The sequence below is a fragment of the Panthera leo genome, chromosome F2 (assembly GCF_018350215.1).
Source record: "Panthera leo isolate Ple1 chromosome F2, P.leo_Ple1_pat1.1, whole genome shotgun sequence".
Lineage (NCBI taxonomy): Eukaryota > Metazoa > Chordata > Mammalia > Carnivora > Felidae > Panthera > Panthera leo.
Window position 1 is genome coordinate 71,078,130 of NC_056695.1, and position 19,850 is coordinate 71,097,979.

Here is a 19,850-nt window from a genome sequence, read left to right on the forward strand (position 1 = left end):
ATGCGTAACTTTTCCATCTGGGATAAGACAAGTCATGGGCCTTTTTTCTAAATAAGAGGGAAGAAAGCATTCAATACGATGAATATTTTAGAGATGTTCTATATACTAGCATCCACCCTTGTCTATGGCGCCATCGTATCGAAGAGGCTAACGTCACACAAATTGTATCAATGGGCTCCCTTGCCATTGAGCTGCCAGTTGGCTTTGGCTGGTTGGAGGCACTAGTGAGACACAAAGGGCTAGAAAGGAGTAAAGTCAAGCTACGTGTTATTCCAGTCCTCTTTCTGCCAGGTCCCCTTGGGTTGGTTGAGTCCCTTTTTTAGCGGTCAAGCCCTATCAAGCAGTTTTCTCTCCACAGAGTCACCTCGTCCTCTGTCATTTGCGGAGGTCTTAGTGAGATTGTCAGAGTGACGTTGGGCGGACATTGAGTGATCTAAGCTGGGCCTCAGACTTTGAATCTTAAGTGATACGGAGCTAGAGAAAGAGAACTGACGATGCCTGTGTTGGAGCCTTGAAAAAACAAAGTTCGGTAGCTCCTAACAGATTCCTGGAGCTATGCTGGTCCCATCCTTTTTCAGGTTCTGATTCTTTAAGTGTTTCCTTAAATGTTGTGATTCACCCACATTCAACTGAAAAGGCACTTATAACTGACTAACTTGTTAGAGGTAACACAGCTAGTAAGTAGAAAATATAGGATTCAAATTCAGGTTTGTTCCCAATACACTATACTAATGCTTACACATGCAAAGAATTTAGAAGTCCATTACCTGTACAAAGAGATTTGAACTCAATCCACTGTTAAAAGCTGAGCAAGTTATCAGAGATATCTCTGTCTGGTGCCTGGCTATAGGGGAAAATACAAAATAAAGAGCAATTTAGAAAACGGTTATGACCAATAGAATTCTTTGTACAGCAGAGAAACGAACTGATCATCAACGTATAAAACCATAGTCATTTGCAAAAGACTTTTCATTCTCATTTCTAATTCTCTTTTTCACTGCTCTCAGTTCTGAGAATAACTAGAGAAAGTAGCAAATATTTATATCTTATTGACGGTAGGATTTTGTAGTATATGTTATCTGCTATCGATTGAATTTTTGTGCCCCCCCCCTCCAGTCCATAAGCTGAAAAGCTGATATCCAACACGGGGTTCCATGGTGTCATAGCACTCTGGACCATGAAAACTTAATATCCAACGTGGTGGCATGAGGAGGTGAGGCCTTTGGGAGCTAATTAGGTCATGACGGTAGAGCTCTCATGAATGGGATTTGTACTTTTTTGAAAGAGACACTGGAGAGCTCCCTTGCCCTTTCTCCCCCTTGAGGACCCACAGAGAGGGCATCACCTGTGAATCAACCAGACACCAAATCTGCTGGCACCTGGATTGTGGAGTGGCCACCCTCCCGAACTTTGAGAAATTTCTATTCTTTATAATTTATACCGTTCATGGTATTATAGCAGCATGAGCAGACTAAGACAATATCTTCACTTCTAAAACTATCCTATTCAGAGACCATTTTTGTCCCGTTTGTCAGATGAGGAAATAAAGGCAACATTGGCCAAGTCATAATTGCAAAAGATCCAAGACCTAAAATTTGGTTCACGTGCTTTTTTGCTGCACTAATATTCCTCAACAAAAATGCTACTGGCATTCTTGAGACAACCCAAAAATACAGGCCCTGGTTTAAAACCTCAAAAGAACATGAACCTATTAATGTATATTTTTATTCCACTTTCCCCCTGGAATTCCTATACTCATTCTTTTTGTTCTAAATGTGGTGGAAAACATCTTTGTTGCTTATTTTAGAATTAATCTGTTTTTAATTGATATTTCACATGTAATCTTATATTTTTCAGGTGCATAACATAATGACTCCATATTTTATACATTGCAAAATGATCATAAGAAGTCCAGTTAACATCTGTCACCTTACAAAGTACAAATTTTTCTTGTGATGAGAACTTTTAAGATTCACTCTTAGCAACTTGCAAACATAAAATACATTAGTATTAATTGTAGTCAACATGCTGTACACATCTTAACTTTGTTGCTGTTTTTAAGAAGTGACAGATGAGTATAGTTAGCAGAAGATTAAGTGTGGGCTCCTATATGAGGAAATCTTAGCATCTGATAATGCAGAACCTTCTGCGTTTTAAAATAATTTTTTAACGTTTGTTTATTTTTGAGAGACAGAGCACAAGCAGGGGAGGGGCAGAGAGAGAGAAAGGGAGACACAGAATCCGAAGAAGTCTCTGAATTGTCAGCATAGAGCCTAATGTGGGGCTTGAACCCACAAACCTCAAGATCATGACCTGAACCGAAGTTGGATGCTTAACTGACTGAGCCACCCAAGCTCCCTGAGCCTTTTACTTTCTAATAGCTGCCTTCTGAGATGCCAATCGGTGATGAGTCACAATGTAGGAGACCCAAGAGGCACCTGGGAAAGAATGCATATTAGCAACTCCACATAATGTAAAAGCTCAGATATTAAAGGTTTATTGACTGTATAAGGATGCCTGGCACTCTCCTTGGCACAGTGAATACAGTGGTAAATAAAACTGAAAAGTTCTGGCTTTCGTTGAGGGAAGATTAAGTGAAAAAAATAAAAATATACTCAGGCTAAGTACCATGGTTATAAAATAATAAATGTGCTATGATTAAAAAATTAACCGGTGGATTTTCAACATGGTGCTGGGACAACTGGATATCTTCATGCAAAAGAATAGCGCTAGACCTACCTTCACTTCACCCCATACACAAAAATTAACTTCCATGGATACCAGGCCTACATTTAAATGATGAAAACTGTAAACTCTTGGAAGAACCTCATGACCTTGGGTTAGGCAATGGTTTCTTCTACAGGACACCAAAAGCACCAGCAATGGGAGGAAAAAGACTCCACTGAAAGTAAATATATATATATTTAAACATCCAGAAAATAAAACTACAGCCCACCAAATGGGAAAATATTCTTGGAAATCCTATCTACTAAAGCACTTGTATCCAGAATATGTAAAGGACTTTACATTTGCATTTTCTTTCCTCTCTGAGAATCATTTCAAAAATGGGCAAAGATTTACAAAAAATGTTAGAGAATTCTTTAAGTGGAATAAAAAGGCCATAACTGGGGCTAAGAAAAATATAAAAGAAATTTCATTAGTAAAAGCAAGCCTGTAGTAAAGGTAGTAGATTAAGCACCTACAGGCCTACCTCAAGAAACAAGAAAATCTCCATCTAATCAAACTCCTGAAGGAATGAGGGGAAAAAAATCCCACAGTTAATAAAAAGATCAGAATAAAAATAAATGAAATTGAGAATAGAAAATAAAAGGAATAAAAGTAATAGGGAATAGAAGGAACATGCCCCAACATCATAAAAAGCCATATATGAAAGGCCCGCAGCTAATTTCATCTCAATGGGGAAACACTGAGATCTTTTCCCCTAAGGTCAGGAAAACAATGGGGATGTCCACTCTCACCACTGTTATTCAACATAGTACTGGAAATCCTAGCCTCAGCAGTCAGACCACAGGAAGAAATAAAAGGCAAATTGGCAAAGAAGAAGTCAAATGTTCACTCTTCACAGGCGACATGATACTCTACATGGAAAACCCAAAAGACTCCATCAAAAAACTGCTAGAACTGATACATGAATTCACCAAAGAGGTAAAATAGCTGTGTGCTGAAAACTATAGAAACCTTATAAAAGAAATTGAAGAAGACACAAAGAAATGGGAAAACATTCTATGCTCGTGGATTGGAAGAACAAATATTGGTAAAATGTCAATACTACCCAAAGCGATCTACACATTCAGTGCAATCCCTATCAAAATAACACAAGCATTCTTCACAGAGCTAGAACAAACAGTCCTAAAATTTGTGTGGAACCATTAAAGACCTGGAATAGCCAAAGTAATGTTGAAAAAGAAAACCAAAGCTGGAGGCATCACAATTCTGGACTTTAAGCTGTATTACAAAGCTATAATCATCAAAACAGCATGGTACTTGTATAAAAACAGAAAATAGATCAACAGAATAAAATAGAAAACTCAGAAATGGACCTAAAAATGTATGGCCAACTAATCTTTGACAAAGTGGGAATGAGTATCCAATGGAAAAAAGTCTCTTCAGTGAATGGTACTGGGAAAACTGGACAGCAACATGATACTGGACCACTTGCTTTGTTTTGAATTTATTTTCTGTATGTTGTAAGACTTAACTGTGAGAAAGGAAACCATCAAAATCCTAGAGAAGAAAAAGTCACCAACCTCTTACTCCACATGTCTCCAGAGGCAAAGGAAATAAAAGCAGAAATGAACTATTGGGACCTCATCAAGATAATAAACTTATGCACAGCAAACAAAACAAATCAGCAAAACTAAAAGGCAACCTACAGAATGGGAGAAGATATTTGCAAATACCTGATAAAGGGCTAGTATCCAAAATCTATAAAGAACTTATTAAATTCAATACACAAAAAACAAATAATCCGGCGAAGAAATGGCCAGAAGACATGAATAGACACTTTTCCAATGAAGACAACCAGATGGCTAACAGGCACATGAAAAGATGCTCAACATCACTCATCATGAGAGAAGTACAAATCAAAACCACAATAAGATACCACCTCACATGTGTCAGAATGGCTAACATTAACAACTCAGGAAACAACAGATGTTGGCAAGGATTCCGAGAAAGATGTTGGCAAAGGAGCCGTTTGCACTGTTGGAGGGAATGCAAACTGATGCAGCCACTCTGGAGTTTCCTCAAAAAATTAAAGAAATGGAACTACGCTACAGCTTAGCAATTGCACTACTAGGTATTTATCCAAAGGATACCAATGCTGCTTCGAAGAGGCACATGCACCCCAATGTTTATAGCAGCATTATCAACAATAGCCAAATAATGGAAAGAGCCCAAATGTCCACTGACTGATGATTGGATAAAGACGATGTGGTATTTATATACACACAATGGACTACTACTTGGCAGTCAAAAAGAATGACATCTTGCCATTTGCAACAACGTGGATGGAACTAGAGTGTATTATGCTTAGTGAAACAAGTCAGAGAAAGACAAATACGTTTTCACTCATATGTGGAATTTAAGAAACACAACAGATGATCATAGGGGAAGGGAAGGAAAAATAAGATAAAAACAGAGGAAGACAAACCATGATCTCTTAAATACACAGAACAAACAAGGGTTGCTGGTGGGGTGTTGTGTGGGGGAATGGGCTAAATGGGTGATGGGCATTAAGGAGGGTGCTTGTTAGGATGAGCACTGGGTGTTATATGCAAGTGATGAATCACTGGGTTCTACTCCTGAAACCAAATCCTACACTGTATGTTAACTAAGTTGAATTTAAATATTTCTTTTTATTTTAAAAAATGAAAGAAATAACAGGCAACACAGAAATAAAAAAATTATTAAAGAATTGATTGAAAAATTATATCCCAACAAATGGAACAACCTAGAGGAAATGGGTAAATTCCTGGAAACATACAATCTTCTGAAACTGAATCAGTAATCAAATCCCCCCCCCCCAACAAACAAAAGTCCAGGACTGGATGAATTCACAGGTGCATTGTAACATTTAAAGCACAGTTAATACCTATTCTTAAATGATTCCAAAAATAGAGGATAGAAAGCTTCCAAATTCATTCTACAACACCAGCATTACCTTTATACCAAAACCAAAGACACTACCAAAAAAAAAAAAAAACCTGCTATAGACCAATATCCCTGATGAACATAGATGTAAAAACCCTCAACAAAATATTAACAAACAGAAGTCAACAATATATTAAAAGGATCATTTAGCACAATCAAGTAGGACTTATTTCAGGGATGCATGTGATTCAGTATTCACAAATCAATGTAACAAATTACCAAAAGGAAGAATGAACACCACATGATGATCTCAAATGCAGAAAACGCATTTGACAAAATACAACATCCATTCATGATAAAAATGCCCCTAAAATGAGCTTAGAGGGAATACACCTCAACATAATAAAGGCCATATATCGAAAACCCACAGCTAACATCATCCTCAGTGGTGAAAAACTGAAAGCTTTTCTTCTAAAATCAGGAAAAGACCAGGATATTTACTCTTGCCACGTTTATATAACATAGTACAGGAAGCGCCTAGCCACAGCAGTCATACAGGAAAAAGAAAAGGCATCCAAATTGATAAGTAAAACTGACACTATTTGCATATGACCTGTTACTATATACACAAAACCCTAAAGACTCCACCAAAAAACTACTAGAACGAAGAAATGAATTCAGTAAGGTTGCAGGACACAAAATTAATATACAGATATCTGTTCCATTTCAATACACTAATAACTACCAGAAAGAGAAATTTTTAAATAATCTTATTTACAATTGCACCAAAGAGAATAAAGTATTTAGGAATAAATTTAACAAAGGAGGTGGAAGACCTATACTCTGAAGTGAAATTGAAGATGACACAAACAAATGGAAAGGTATACCATGTTCATGAATACCAAATGGAAAGGATTATTATCCTTAAAATGTCTATCCTTACCCAAAGTAATTTACATTTTTTTAGTTTGAGAGAGAGGGTGCAAGCAGGGGGTGGGGCAGAGAGAGAGGGGGACAGAGTGGGCTCTGTGCTGATAGTAGAGAACCTGATGTGGGGCTCAAACATGCAAACCATGAGATCATGATCTGAGATGAAGTCAGACGCTTCACTGACTGAGCCACCCAGGTGCCCCAGCAGTTTACATTTTCAATGCAATCCCTATCAAAATACCAATAGCATTTTCCACAGAACTAGAACAAATAATCCTAAAACTTCTATGGAACCACAAAATATCTCAAATAGCCAAATCAATCTTAAGAAGAACAAAGCTGGAGGCATCACAATCCCAGATTTCTATAAAGCTATACTATACTATAGTATATATACTACATATATACAACACTACATACTATAAAGCTATTACTATATATACTATAAAGCTATTAATGAAAACAGTATGGTACTGGCACAGAATAAACACAGATTAATAGAACAGGATGGAGACACCAGAAATAAAACCATGCTTATATGGTCAATTAATATTCAACAAAGGAGGCAAGAATATACAATGAGGAAAAGGCTGTCTTTTCAAATAATGGCATTGGGAAAACTGGACCACTTTTATACCATATACAAAAATAAAGTAAAAATGTATTAAAGACCTAACTGTGAAATTTGAAACTATAAAACCCCTAAAAGAAAACACAGGCAGTAATCTCTTGGAAATTTGCCTTAGCAATATACTTATGGCTATGTCTTCTCAGGCAAGAAAAATAAAAGCAGAAATAAACTATTGGGACTACACCAAAATGAAAAGTTTTTGCAAAGGAAACCATCAACAAGTCAGGGAGAATGGGAGAATATATTTTCAAATGATATATCTGGTAAGAGACTAATAGTCAAAATATAGTACATATAACAATGCACAAAAAAACTGATTTAAAAAATGAGCAGAGAACCCAATTAGACATTTTTCCAAAGAAGTCCTACAGATGGCAAGTAGACACATGAAAAGATGCTCAACATCACTGATCATTAGGGAAATGCAAATCAAAACCATAATAAGATATCACCTTACTCTAATCAGAGTGGCTATTACCAAAACAAGAAATAAGTGTTGTCAAAGATTTGGAAGAAAGGGAACCCTCAAACACTGTTCATAAAAATGTAAATTGGTACCCCCACTGTGGAAAACAGTATGGAGGTTCCACAAAAAATTAAAAATAGAAAGACCCCATGATCCAGTAAATTCCACCACTGGGTATTTACCCAAAGAAAATGAAAACACGAATTGAAAATGATATATGCACCCCCATGTTTATTGGAACGTTATTTATGGGGTGCCTGGGTGGCTCAGTTGGTTGAGCATCTGACTCTTGATTTTGGCTCAAGTCATGATCTCACGGTTCGTGAGTTCGAGTCCCTCATCGGGCTCTGCACTGACAGCGCTGGGAAAGCAGACTGCCAGTTCCTCACAAAGTGAAACATAGAGTTACCATGTAATCCAGCAATTCTACTCCTAGGCAAACACCCCAAAATGAAAACGTAGTGTCTGCATAAACTTGCAAATGAATGTTCACTATAGCATTCTTCACGATAGCCAAAAGGTAGAAACAAGTGAAACGGTAGATGAATTGATGAACAAATTATGTTCTATCCATACAATGGAATAATAATCAAACATAGTAAGTACTGACACCTGCCACCACTTGGATGAACCTTGAAAACATGCTAAGTGAAAAAAACAAGTTACAAAAGGCCACATGTTCTATGAGCCCATTTATATGACGTGCCCAGAATAGGCATTTCGGTAGAGACAGGAAGTAGATTAGTGGTTACCAGATTCTGGGGAAAAGAGGCAATGGGAATGATTGCTAATGGTAATGGGATTGTTCCTGAAGGATGAAAATGTTCCAAAATTAGGTAGGGATTGTTGCACAACCCTGTGAATATACCAAAAAGCACTGAGATACATCCTTTAAAAGGTTAGGTTTTATGGAAAATGAAATAGATCTCAATAAATCTGTTATAAAGTAACTGGCAGGGACATAGAATAACTCAGTCCCCACCATTGTTCCCAAAATATTAAATGAGGGATGTGTGTGACTCCTTTTTAATAATAAAAAGAGTTTATGTTTTAAGTGTGCATATTTGTATGTGCATACATTTTTTGAAAAACCTGAAGCAAGAGTCCTGGAATATAGGTTGTAAGGGTGGAAGAGAATCTCTGGAGCCAGACTACTTAGGATCACATGAGATGCTACCACTTCCCAACTGCAGAATCTCAGACAACTTCCTTAACTGCTCCTAGTTCCAGGTTCCTTACTAGTAAACAGAGTAAGAATAGTGTTTCCTTTGTGTATGTACGTCCATGTGTGTATTAAACTAAACAATGTTTACAGTGGTTCGGTACGTTAACTGTTACTGTTGTCATGGTTATTATTACTCTCCCAGCAGGACTGGACTTAACCTGAACATTGTGGAAGTGTGATCAAGGCTTCTCTCTCTTCCTATTGACATTTCACAGATTGCTGGCTGCGGCTGTTCATGTTTCTCTCCCTATTCCACCTCCTAGAATTAGCCCCCATCGCCACCCCACCTCCAAGTCCCCAGGGATTGTTTTGCTTTAGGAATGAAACTGCATAGAAGGAAGAAGGAGGGGGAGGACACCTGGGTGGCTCACTCGGTTGAGCATCCAATGCTTGATTTCGGCTCAGGTTATGATCCCAGGGTGGTGGGATTGAGCCCATGTCTCCACACTAAGCATGGGGTCTGTTTAAGATTTTCTCTCTCTCTCTCTGTCTCTCTTTCTCACTCTCTCCCTCTCCTCTCCTCTGCCCCTCTCCCCTGCTCATGCGGTCTCTAAAATAAAAAAATAAATTAATTAAAGTTAAAATTAAAAAAAAAAGGAGGAAGGATGGGGACCACTGGAGTCCCATATCCATCCCTCAGCCTCTCCCTTCTCCTCTCCCCAAAGCTGGGTCTTATCAGTAGTATTTCTGGAATCTGCTTTATCCCCTATGTTATCTCCCAGCAGACTTGTAAAAATAGCTCTTTGGATTGAACTGCTTTGAATATTACCTGCTTTGGGCTAGTTCAGAGAGTTAACAAGCAGTTCCATTCCGGGAAGTGCAAAGCCAAGGTGATGAAGAGGGAACTTCAGTGGTGTGAGAAGCAGGCTGGATCCTCCTTCAAGCTCTGGGAAGAAAATAAACATGGGTGGTAAAGACAACTGAGTACCTATGTGTGTCCCAGGAACAATCATATCACCCACCAACATTTTGTGCTTAGGCCCCTGAGCCAGAAACTTGTTCATTAGAACACTTGCTCTGGGCCAGGCCCAGAATGAGTAAATTACAGGGAAATCTAAGTTAGCAACAGGGGCAAAGGGATAGACGTCTGTAGAAAGGGAGCCTGTATCGGAGACATGGGGAGTGGGGGCAAAATAGGTAAAGGGAATGAAGGAATGCACGCATGTGTGTGTGTTAAAACCGTGTTCAATTTACGTTAACTTATGTTCAGTCATTCCTCTCCCAACAGAACCGACTTAACCTGAGCACCGTGCCACGAAGGGGTGACCAAGACAAAGGGGTGGCTTCCCCAAAGAGGCTGCAATAGAGCTGCTAGGAGACCCCGAGAATTGGTAGTCCTTTCTTGGCCTCCCATATCCCTAGTATTTTATATTATTAAACTGATTTTTTGGACAGCTTGAACCCAGCTCAGTCTGTATCCAAAATTAGTCTCCCGTCTCCTGTTGATTTCTGTGGGGCTGCCCTGGGGGTATTCAAGGAAGGGTCTAGGAACCCTACCAAAGATATTACTTGACTGGGGTAGAGGGATGAGATTTACAAACTCTTTGAGGGCATAGCATCTTGTTAGATTATTGACAATAAGCAGACAGACTAACAGGTTTCCCAGGCAAGGCTCACCTTTAGACTGGCAAATATTTTCTGAACACCTTCTCTAGGCCACATGCTGGGAATACTGTGTTGAATGGCCCCTGTTGGCCCTGTTCCCCATCCTCACAAGCAGGGCAGTGAATCCTAGGTCCACTGCCTTTGTTTGCCACACCGTCCCCCACAGAGCCTGGGGATGATCCTTGCCTCACCTGCTAGCAAATCTCTCCACATTCATCATGCACATCTAAGAAAAACTCCCCAGAAAGGAGGGGATTAGGGCATGTATGTTAGATACGGCAAAGCCGTGAGTGGCTCCGAGTATTTGGAGATCGTTCAGAGAGGGTAATGTGATAAAGAATAAGGGTCAGACTCAATTTTGAAAAAGAAACAAAATGTGAGTGTGGCTTTAGAGAGCTTTTCTTCACTGAGAAAGTTCACGAGCAGGGATTTGGCAAGCAGTCATCGAAGCTTCTCCTCCCTGTGTCTGTTTTCTTCCTTCTGCCCTCTGTCAGCAGAACTGTTTGTGCAAAACTAGGAGCTGACATTAGCCTTACCCCTAGCCCAGGGGTAGCCCAATGTTGTAAATAATGAAGCAAACGCATCAAGCAGAAGATTGGCCAAAGATGCTCATGCAAGGGTGAGAGGGTAGCAAGGAATCAGAGAGGCAGCACCGCCTCTGGAAATTATAGGCCCACCTTCCGTAGACAAAGAAGCTAACTTCAAGCACCCACCATGCACATAGCATGTGGATTCACACTTCCATAGAAGAGTCTTCTGTTCAAGTTATAGTAACACGTGGGTCTACCTTTACATTGACTACACAGTTTCTCAATGTCAAGCTAACTGGCTCTTGTCTCTAAAGGTTTCATTTTATGGAGTGATGATCATTTCTTGAGCACTGGAAACCTTACCAGATTCTCTAATTAGCTTATTCAACCTCACAGCAAACCTAAAAGGTACATATTAGACACCTTTGCTACTAATCAGAAAATTAAGACTCCAAGGGACTCTGGAAACTGCGCCCAAGTGAGACAGCTGAGAAGTGAAGCCATAATTCAAGTCCATAATTTTAAAACAAAATTTGCTCTTTCCAGCCATCACAAGGCAGCTCCAGGACACCCACAGATAGCACCTATTACAGCTCTGTCTTGCTAAGGTGACACAGGTACAAAGCGGCCCACTACTGCTTCAAGTGCAGATGACTCACCAGGGCGCACTCTGTGTGGAGTGCCCTGAGATCTCCTAGCCTGTGCCCACCTCAGCTCTATCCTGCTAGGGTTCCCCGTGTGTGGAGAACTCTGGTGACCACCAGGTCTTAGCCTGCTTCAGTTCCTGCCATCCCCTGGGGAGCCCCCTACATGGAACACCCCGGGACCCCCAGCCCATGCTTGCTACGGCCCCAGCCAGCCAAAGCCACCAGGTACACGGTCTATACAGGGGATGTTCATACACAAGGCCATTCCCACAAAGCTAGGAGAAGTAGCTCTTCTATCAAATTCGTAGAAACACAGAAAGTCAAACAAAATAAGGAGAAAGCATTTACTCCGAATGAAAAACAAGACAAAACTCCAGAAAAAGAACTAAACAAAATGGAGAAAAGCAATCTACCTGATAAAGAGTTACAAGTAATGGTCATAATGATGCTCAGGCAGAAGACTGAACTCCATGAGAACTTCAACAAAGAGAGAGAAAATATAAAAAAGGACCAATCAGAACTGAAGAATACAGTCAGTGAAGTCAAATCCGCACTAGAAGATTAGAGGATGCAGAAGAACGTATCAGTGATCTGAACACAGGCTATTGGAAAGCACCCAAACTGAACACCAAAAAGGAAAAAAGAATTTTTAAAAATAATGATTAAGGGATCTCTGGGACAATATCAGGTATTTGCATTACTGGGGTTTCAGAAGTAAAAGCTAGAGAGAAAGGGGAAGGAAAGTTACTTGAAGAAATAGATGAAAACATCCCTAATACGGAGAAGGAAACAGACATCCAGGTCTAAGAAGTCCAGAGAACCCCAGACAAGAAGAACTCAAGGAGGTCCACACCAAGAGACATAATAATTAAAATGTCAAATGTTATAGTATAAAGCCAAGAGCTAGTTCTTTCAAAATATCAACAAAATTGATAAACCTTTAGCCAGACTCATCAAGATAAAGAGAGGGCTCAAATCAAAAATAAAGAGAAGTAAAACTGACACCACAGAAATACAAAGGATTATATTCTACAAAAAGTTATGTGCCAACAAATTGGGCAACCTAGAAGAAATGAATCAATTCCTGGAAACCTATAATATTCTAAAACCGAACAAGGAAGAAATAGAAATCTGAACAAACTACTTACTACGAAGGAAATTGAATAAGTAATCAAAAAACTCCAAGGGGCACCTGGGTGGCTCAGTAGATTAAGCATCTGACTTTGGCTCAGGTCATGATCTAAGGTCCGTGAGTTTGAGTCCCACATTGGGCTCTGTGCTGACACCTCAGACCCTGGAGACTGCTTCTGATTCTGTGTCTCCCTCTTTCTCTGCCCTTCCCCCGCTCACTCCCTGTCTGTCTCTGTCTCTGTCTCTCTCAAAAATAAATAAACACTAAAGGAAAAAAAAACAACTCCAAACAAACAGAAGTACAAGACCGGATGGATTCACAGGTGCATTCTAAGAAATGTCTAAAAAAGAGTTAATACCTATTCTGCTCAAACCATTCAAGAAATAGAAAAGGAAGGAAAGCTTCCACATCATTCTACAATACCAGCATAACTCTGATACCAAAACTAGACAAAGAATACAAAAAACAACCCACTATAGGCCATACTCCTGATGAACACAGTGCAAGAATCATCAAGAAAATATTAGCAAAGTGAAATCAAAAATATATTAAGAGTGGGAATTATTCCAGGGATACAAGGTGGTTCAATATTCACAAATAAATGTGACAAATTAACAACAGGAAGAATAAACACCATATGATTATCTCAATAGACGCAGAAAAAAAATTGACAAAATATAACATCCACTTACGATAAAAACTGTCAACAAAGTGGGTTTAGAGGGAATACACCTCAACATAATAAAGGCCATTTATGACAATCCCACAGCTAACATCATCCTCAATAGTGAAAAATTGAAAGCTTTTCTTCTAGAACAGGAAATGGACAAGGATGTCCATTCTTGCCACTTTTATTCAACATAATGCTGGAAGTCCTAGCCACAGCAATCATACAGAAAAAAAGAAAAGGTATCCAAATTGATAATAAGTAAGACTGTCACTATACGCGGATTACCTGATACTATATATAGAAAACACTAGGATACATCTTTTCTGGCCAGAATGCTATGACACTAGAAATCAACCACAACAAAAAACCTGGAAAGAGCACAAATACATGGGAGTTAAACAACATGATATTAAACAATGAATGGGTCAACCAAGAAATCAAAGAAGAAATCAAAAATTACATGAAAACAAATGAAAATGAAAACACAACAGTCCAAAATCTCTAGGATGCAGTAAAAGTGGTTCTAGGAGGGAGGTTTGTAGCAACAAAGGCCTATTTCAAGAAGCAGGTAAAATGTCAAATAAATAATCTTACATCTAAAGAGCTAGAAAAAGAAGAATAAAATCCAAACTCAGCAAAAGGAAGGAAAGAATGAAGATTAGAACAGAAATAAGTGATATAGAAACTAAAAAAACAATAGAACAGATCAGTGAAACCAGGAGCTGGTTCTTTGAAAAGCCCAACAAAATTGATAAATCTCCAGCAAGACTCATAAAGAGAGAGAGAGAGAGAGAGAGGGAGGGAGAGAGAGAGAGGGAGGGAGAGAGAGAGAGAGAGAGAGGGAGGGAGAGAGAGAGAGGGAGAGAGGACCCTAATACACAAAATTACTAATAAAAGAGGAGAAATGACAACCAACAACACCACAGAAATACAATCACAACATAATACTATGATAAACCTGTATACCAAAATATTGGATAGCTTAGAAGAAATGGATAAATTCTTAGAAATATATAACCTAACAAAACAAAAACAGGAAGAAATAGAAAATCTGAACAGACCAAATAACCAGCTATGAAACTGATCAGAAATCAAAAAACTCACAACAAGTCCAGCACCAGAGGGCTTCACAGGCAAATTCCACCAAAACATTTAAAGAAGAGTTAATATCCGTTCTTCTCAAACTATTTCCAAATATCCAAAAGGAAGGAAGACTTCCAAATTCATTGTATAAAGCCAGTATCACCCTGATACCAAAAGCAGATAAAGAACACCAGAAAAAAAAAAAAAAAAAAACAAAAACTAAAACTAAACTAAACTGAAAGAGCTACAGGCCACTATCTCTCATGAATACAAATGCCAAAATCCTCAAAAAATATTAGTAAGCCAAATCCAACAATATATTTTTCAAAATCATTCACAATCAAGTGGGATTTATTCCTGGGATGCAAGTGTGGTTTAATATTCATAAAACAATGAACATAATATGTCACATGGATAGGAGAAACGAAAAAAAAAAAACCATGTGAATATTTCAAAAGATGTAGAAAAAGCATTTGACAAAGTACAACAACCATTCATAATACAAAACCTCTGGAAAGTACGTCTAGAGGAAACATATCTCAACATAATAAAGGTCTCATGAAAAACCCACAGCCAACATCATACTCAATGGGGAAAAACTGAGAGCTTTTCTCCTAAGGTCAAGAATAAGACAAGGATGTCTACTCTCACCACTTTTATTCAACGTAATACCAGAAGTCCTAGCCACAGCAGTCAGACAACATAAAGAAATAAAAAGCATCCAAATTGGTAAGAATGAAGGAAACTCTCACTCTTTGCAGGTAACATGATACTACATGTAGGATACCCTAAAGACTCCCTCAACAAAACTCTTAGAACTGATAAATGAATTCAGTAAAGATGCAGGGTACAAAACCAATATGCAGAAATCTGCCGTATTCCTATACATCGATAATGAAACAGCAGAAAGTAAAACTAAGAAAACAACCCCATTCACAACTGCACCAAAAAAATATCTAGGAATAAACTGAACCAAAAAGGTGAGAGTCTGAAAACTATAAAACATTGATGAAAGAAAGAAAGACATTACATGTTCATGGGTTGGCAGAACAAATATTGTTAAAATGTCTATACTACTCAAAGCAATCTACACATTTAATGCAGTCCCTATCAAAATGCCAACAGCATTTTTCACAGAACTAGAATAAATAATCCTAAAATATGTATGGAACCACAAAAGACCACGAATAGCCAAAGCAATCTTAAAAATGGAAAAACGGGAGGTATCACAATTCCAGATTTCAAACTGTATTACAAAGTGGTAGTAATTAAAACAGTATGGTACTGACATAAAAATAGACACATAAGGGAGTAGAACAGAAAACCCAGAAAAACCCTCAATTATATGGTCAATTAATCTTTGACAAAATAGGAAAGAATATGCAATGGGAAAAAGATAGTCTCTTCAACAAATGGTGTTGGGAAAACTGGACAGCTACATGCAAAAGAATGAAACTAGACCACTGTCTTTCACCATGCACAAAAATAACTTAAAATGCTTTCAAGATGGGGGCACCTATGTGGTCAGTCTGTGAAGCGTCCAACTTCAGCTCAGGTCATGATCTCAGGACTCGTGGGTTTGAAACCCATGGCAAGCTCTATGCTAATGGCTCAGAGCCTGGAGCCTCTGCTTCAGATTCTGTGTCTTCGTCACTCTCTGCCCCTGCCCCGCTCATACTCTCCCTCGCTGTCTCTCTCTGTTTCAAAATAAATGAACATTAAAAAAAATGGATTAAAGACCTATATGTTAGACCTGTAATCATAAAATTCCTGTAATAGAGCAGAGGCAGTAATCTCTCTGACACTGGCCATAGCAACATTTTTCCAGATATGTCTCCCGAGGCAAGGGAGGTAAAAGCAAAGGTAAACTTTGAGACTACCTCAAAATAAAAAGGTTCTTCACAGTGAAGGAAACAACAAACAAAACTTAAAAGGCAACCTACTGCATGGGAGAAGATGTTTGCCAATGACATACCTGATAAAGGGATGGTATCCAAACTACATAAAGAAAGATGTTATATCACAAAACATGAAAAAAAAAAAAACCCACACAAATAATCTAATTTAAAAATGGGCAGCAGACATGATCAAACATTTCTCCAAAGATATCCAGATGACCAGCAGACACATGAAAAGATACTCAACATCACTCATCATCAGGGAAATGCAAATCAAAACCACAATGAGCTATCATATCATACCTGTAATAATGGCTAAAATCAAAAACTCGATAAACAACAAGCATTGGTGAGAATGTGGAGAAAAAGGAACCCTCATGCACTGTTGGTAGGAATGCAAACTGGTGCAGCCATTGTGGAAAACAGTATGCTGTTTCCTTAAAAAATTAAAAATAGAACTACTCTACAATCCGGGAATTGCACTGCTGGGTATTTACCCCTAAACTACCAAAACACTAATTCAAAGGGATATGTGCACCCATATGTTTACTGCAGCATTATTTACAATAGCCAAACTATAGCAGCAGCCCAAGCGTCCATCAATAGATATATGAAAAAAGAAGATATTGGTACACACACACACACACACACACACACTGGAATATTAGCCATAAAAAAAAGAATGAAATCTTGCCATTTGCAACAACATGGATGGATCTAGAGAGTATAATGCTAAGCAAAATAAATATAAGTCAGAGAAAGACAAATATCATGATGTCACTCCTATGTGGAATTTAAGAAACAAATGAGCAAAGAATAAAAAGAGACCAATCACGAAACAGACTCTTAACTATGGAGAACACACTGATGGTTATCAGAGGGGAGATGGGTGGGGAGGTGGGGATTAAAGAGTACACTTTTCATGGTGAAAAATAAAAATGATTTTATTTTTTTTTTTAATTTTTTTTTTCAACGTATTTTATTTATTTTTGGGACAGAGAGAGACAGAGCATGAACGGGGGAGGGGCAGAGAGAGAGGGAGACACAGAATCGGAAACAGGCTCCAGGCTCCGAGCCATCAGCCCAGAGCCTGACGCGGGGCTCGAACTCACGGACCGCGAGATCGTGACCTGGCTGAAGTTGGACGCTTAACCGACTGCGCCACCCAGGCGCCCCTAAAAATGATTTTAAAAAACCTCAACAAACATACACTTAAAATGTGTACATTTCACTGTACACAAATTTTATTTCGAGAGAAAAAAATCTGTAAATAAATATTGAACTTTAGTTATATACATGCTGAAATTTAGGGGAAGTATATTAATGTCTGTAATTGACTATGAAATGCATCAAAAATATAATGGAGCAAATGGGTAGATAAATAGATACATGAAAAAGCAAGCATACTATAATGTTAACAGTAGAATCTAGGTCATGGGTATGTGGGTGTTTATTATAAATTCTTGCATCTTTGCCGCATGTTAGGAAAATTTTATTTCAATATTGGGGAAACAAAAAAATAAATAAGGGGCTGAGGACCTGAAAAGACATTTTTCCTAAGAAGACAGACAAATGGCCAACAGACACATGAAAAGATGCTCAACAGTACTCAATTTTCTTTTGCTATTCTCACTGTTTTCTTATTAACTTGTAGGTATACTTTATATATGCAGAATAATTTTTTCTGATATACATATTACTATATACCATTTGCCACTAAGTAGTATGATACAAAGAAATGCTCTTTTCAATCTTTACATTATCAATTTTTCTGCCCAATACCAGGTCTTAAATATGTTTACCTTTAGTACTTTAGTACTTGTTACACATTTTATAATTTCATCATTTTTGCTTAAGCATTTGATATATCTAAAATTTACTGTGGTCTATGGAGTTAGAAAATATATTTTTTATATTTTTAGTAAAATAAATGACAAATTATATTTAATACTTAACATGATGTCTCTTATAAAGAAAAAACCGTTTTGCTTCAAAATTTGACCCCATTGATGTTTTAGAAATTTTTAGCCATGGGGCACCTGCGTGGCTCAGTCAGTTAAGTGTCTGACTCTTGGTCTCAACACAGGTTATGATCTCAACGGTTGTGAGTTCAAGCCCCGCATCAGGCTCCACACTGACAGTGCAAAACCTGTTTGGGATTCTCTCTTTCCCTGCCCCTCCCCAAATTGCACATGCATTTTCTCTGTCGAAATAAATAAATAAACTTGAAAAAAAAAGAAATTTTTAGCCACTGTCAATGTAAGTAAGATATATGAGGAAAAATAGGATGGGGCGCCTGTGTGGCTCAGTTGGTTAAGGGTCCGTCTTCGGCTTAGGTCATGATCTCGCCATCCCAAGTTCGAGCCTCAGGTCGGGCTCTGTGTTGACAGCTTAGAGCCTGGAGCCTGTTTCAGATTCTGTGTCTTCCTCTCTTTCTGTCTCTCCCGTACTCACACTCTGTCTCTCTCTCTCAAAAAATAAATAAAAACATTAAAAAAATAGGATATGTGGCTGTCTCTCCCAGGAAATTGACAAATTATCAGGGAGATAATAAAAATGGAAATAGTGTTATGGTAATTATGGTAATTGTGAAATTCTAATGAAGGCCAGATGAAGGGCAACTTTGGGGAAAAGTGAGAATTAAACCGAGCTTCAGAGAATGAGTAGCGTTTGGTAAGGTGGAAAGGAAGAGAAAGGGCGTGAAGGTCAAAAGGAAGGCAACAGCATGATGTCACAGCAGCAAGGAGACAAAGCTGAGCCACAGTAGCGCCTTGAGCTGGACAGGAGAAGAAAATGAAATTCACAAAGGGATGGGTTGCAGTTGATGGTGAGCAGCGAATCTGGTCTCTCTTCACATTTATATTCAGCTTTCAATAGAATTTGACAATTTTTTAAAGATTAGGCCAACCATTGTTCTAAACTAGGGAAAACAAAGGGGAAAATATAACTTGAACATGGTGCCAACAATTTGTATAATTCATCCCTGTTTTCATTTACACTTTCATTCATCGATTCCATCAGTTTTCCAACCACGAAGCATTTTTTATTCTTTCAGGGAAGAAACATGCTTTGGGTCCCTCTGACATAACATCCCTCCTTCTGTACCAGTACTTGCTGGAAACCACTGGTGGGTCATGAGAAAATCCATCAGTTGGGTATCACCTGGGCATCTAAGCAATAAGAAACAGAATCACGGTAGGTGACATTTCTTGAACGCTTATGTGCCAGACACCGTTTTAACCATTTTTACTTATTTCATCCACACAACAACTCTCACAACATCTTATTTCGCATCTTAGGAAACTGAGACCCAGAGCTATTAAGGAAATTGCCCCGAACTCCTGGCTACAAAATAGTGAAGATAGACTCAAACTTAGGCAGCGGGACTCCAGAGTCTGTGCTATTGAGTATTAAATCCAT

At 38.4% G+C, this 19,850-nt stretch overlaps 1 long non-coding RNA gene across 2 annotated transcripts in view; it reads right to left on the bottom strand.

Moving 5' to 3' along the window:
- The window catches only part of LOC122211056, a 401,702-nt gene that overhangs the window by 17,783 nt on the left and 364,069 nt on the right, over positions 1-19,850 (bottom strand). Inside the window, exons 4-5 of one of the 2 annotated variants that reach the window (XR_006198451.1) lie at positions 9,635-9,751; positions 768-844 (exon numbers count right to left, since the gene is read on the bottom strand). This is a non-coding gene — a long non-coding RNA (uncharacterized LOC122211056). The remainder of the gene's footprint in view (positions 1-767; positions 845-9,634; positions 9,752-19,850) is intronic. The other variant, XR_006198452.1, reaches the window with a different exon arrangement.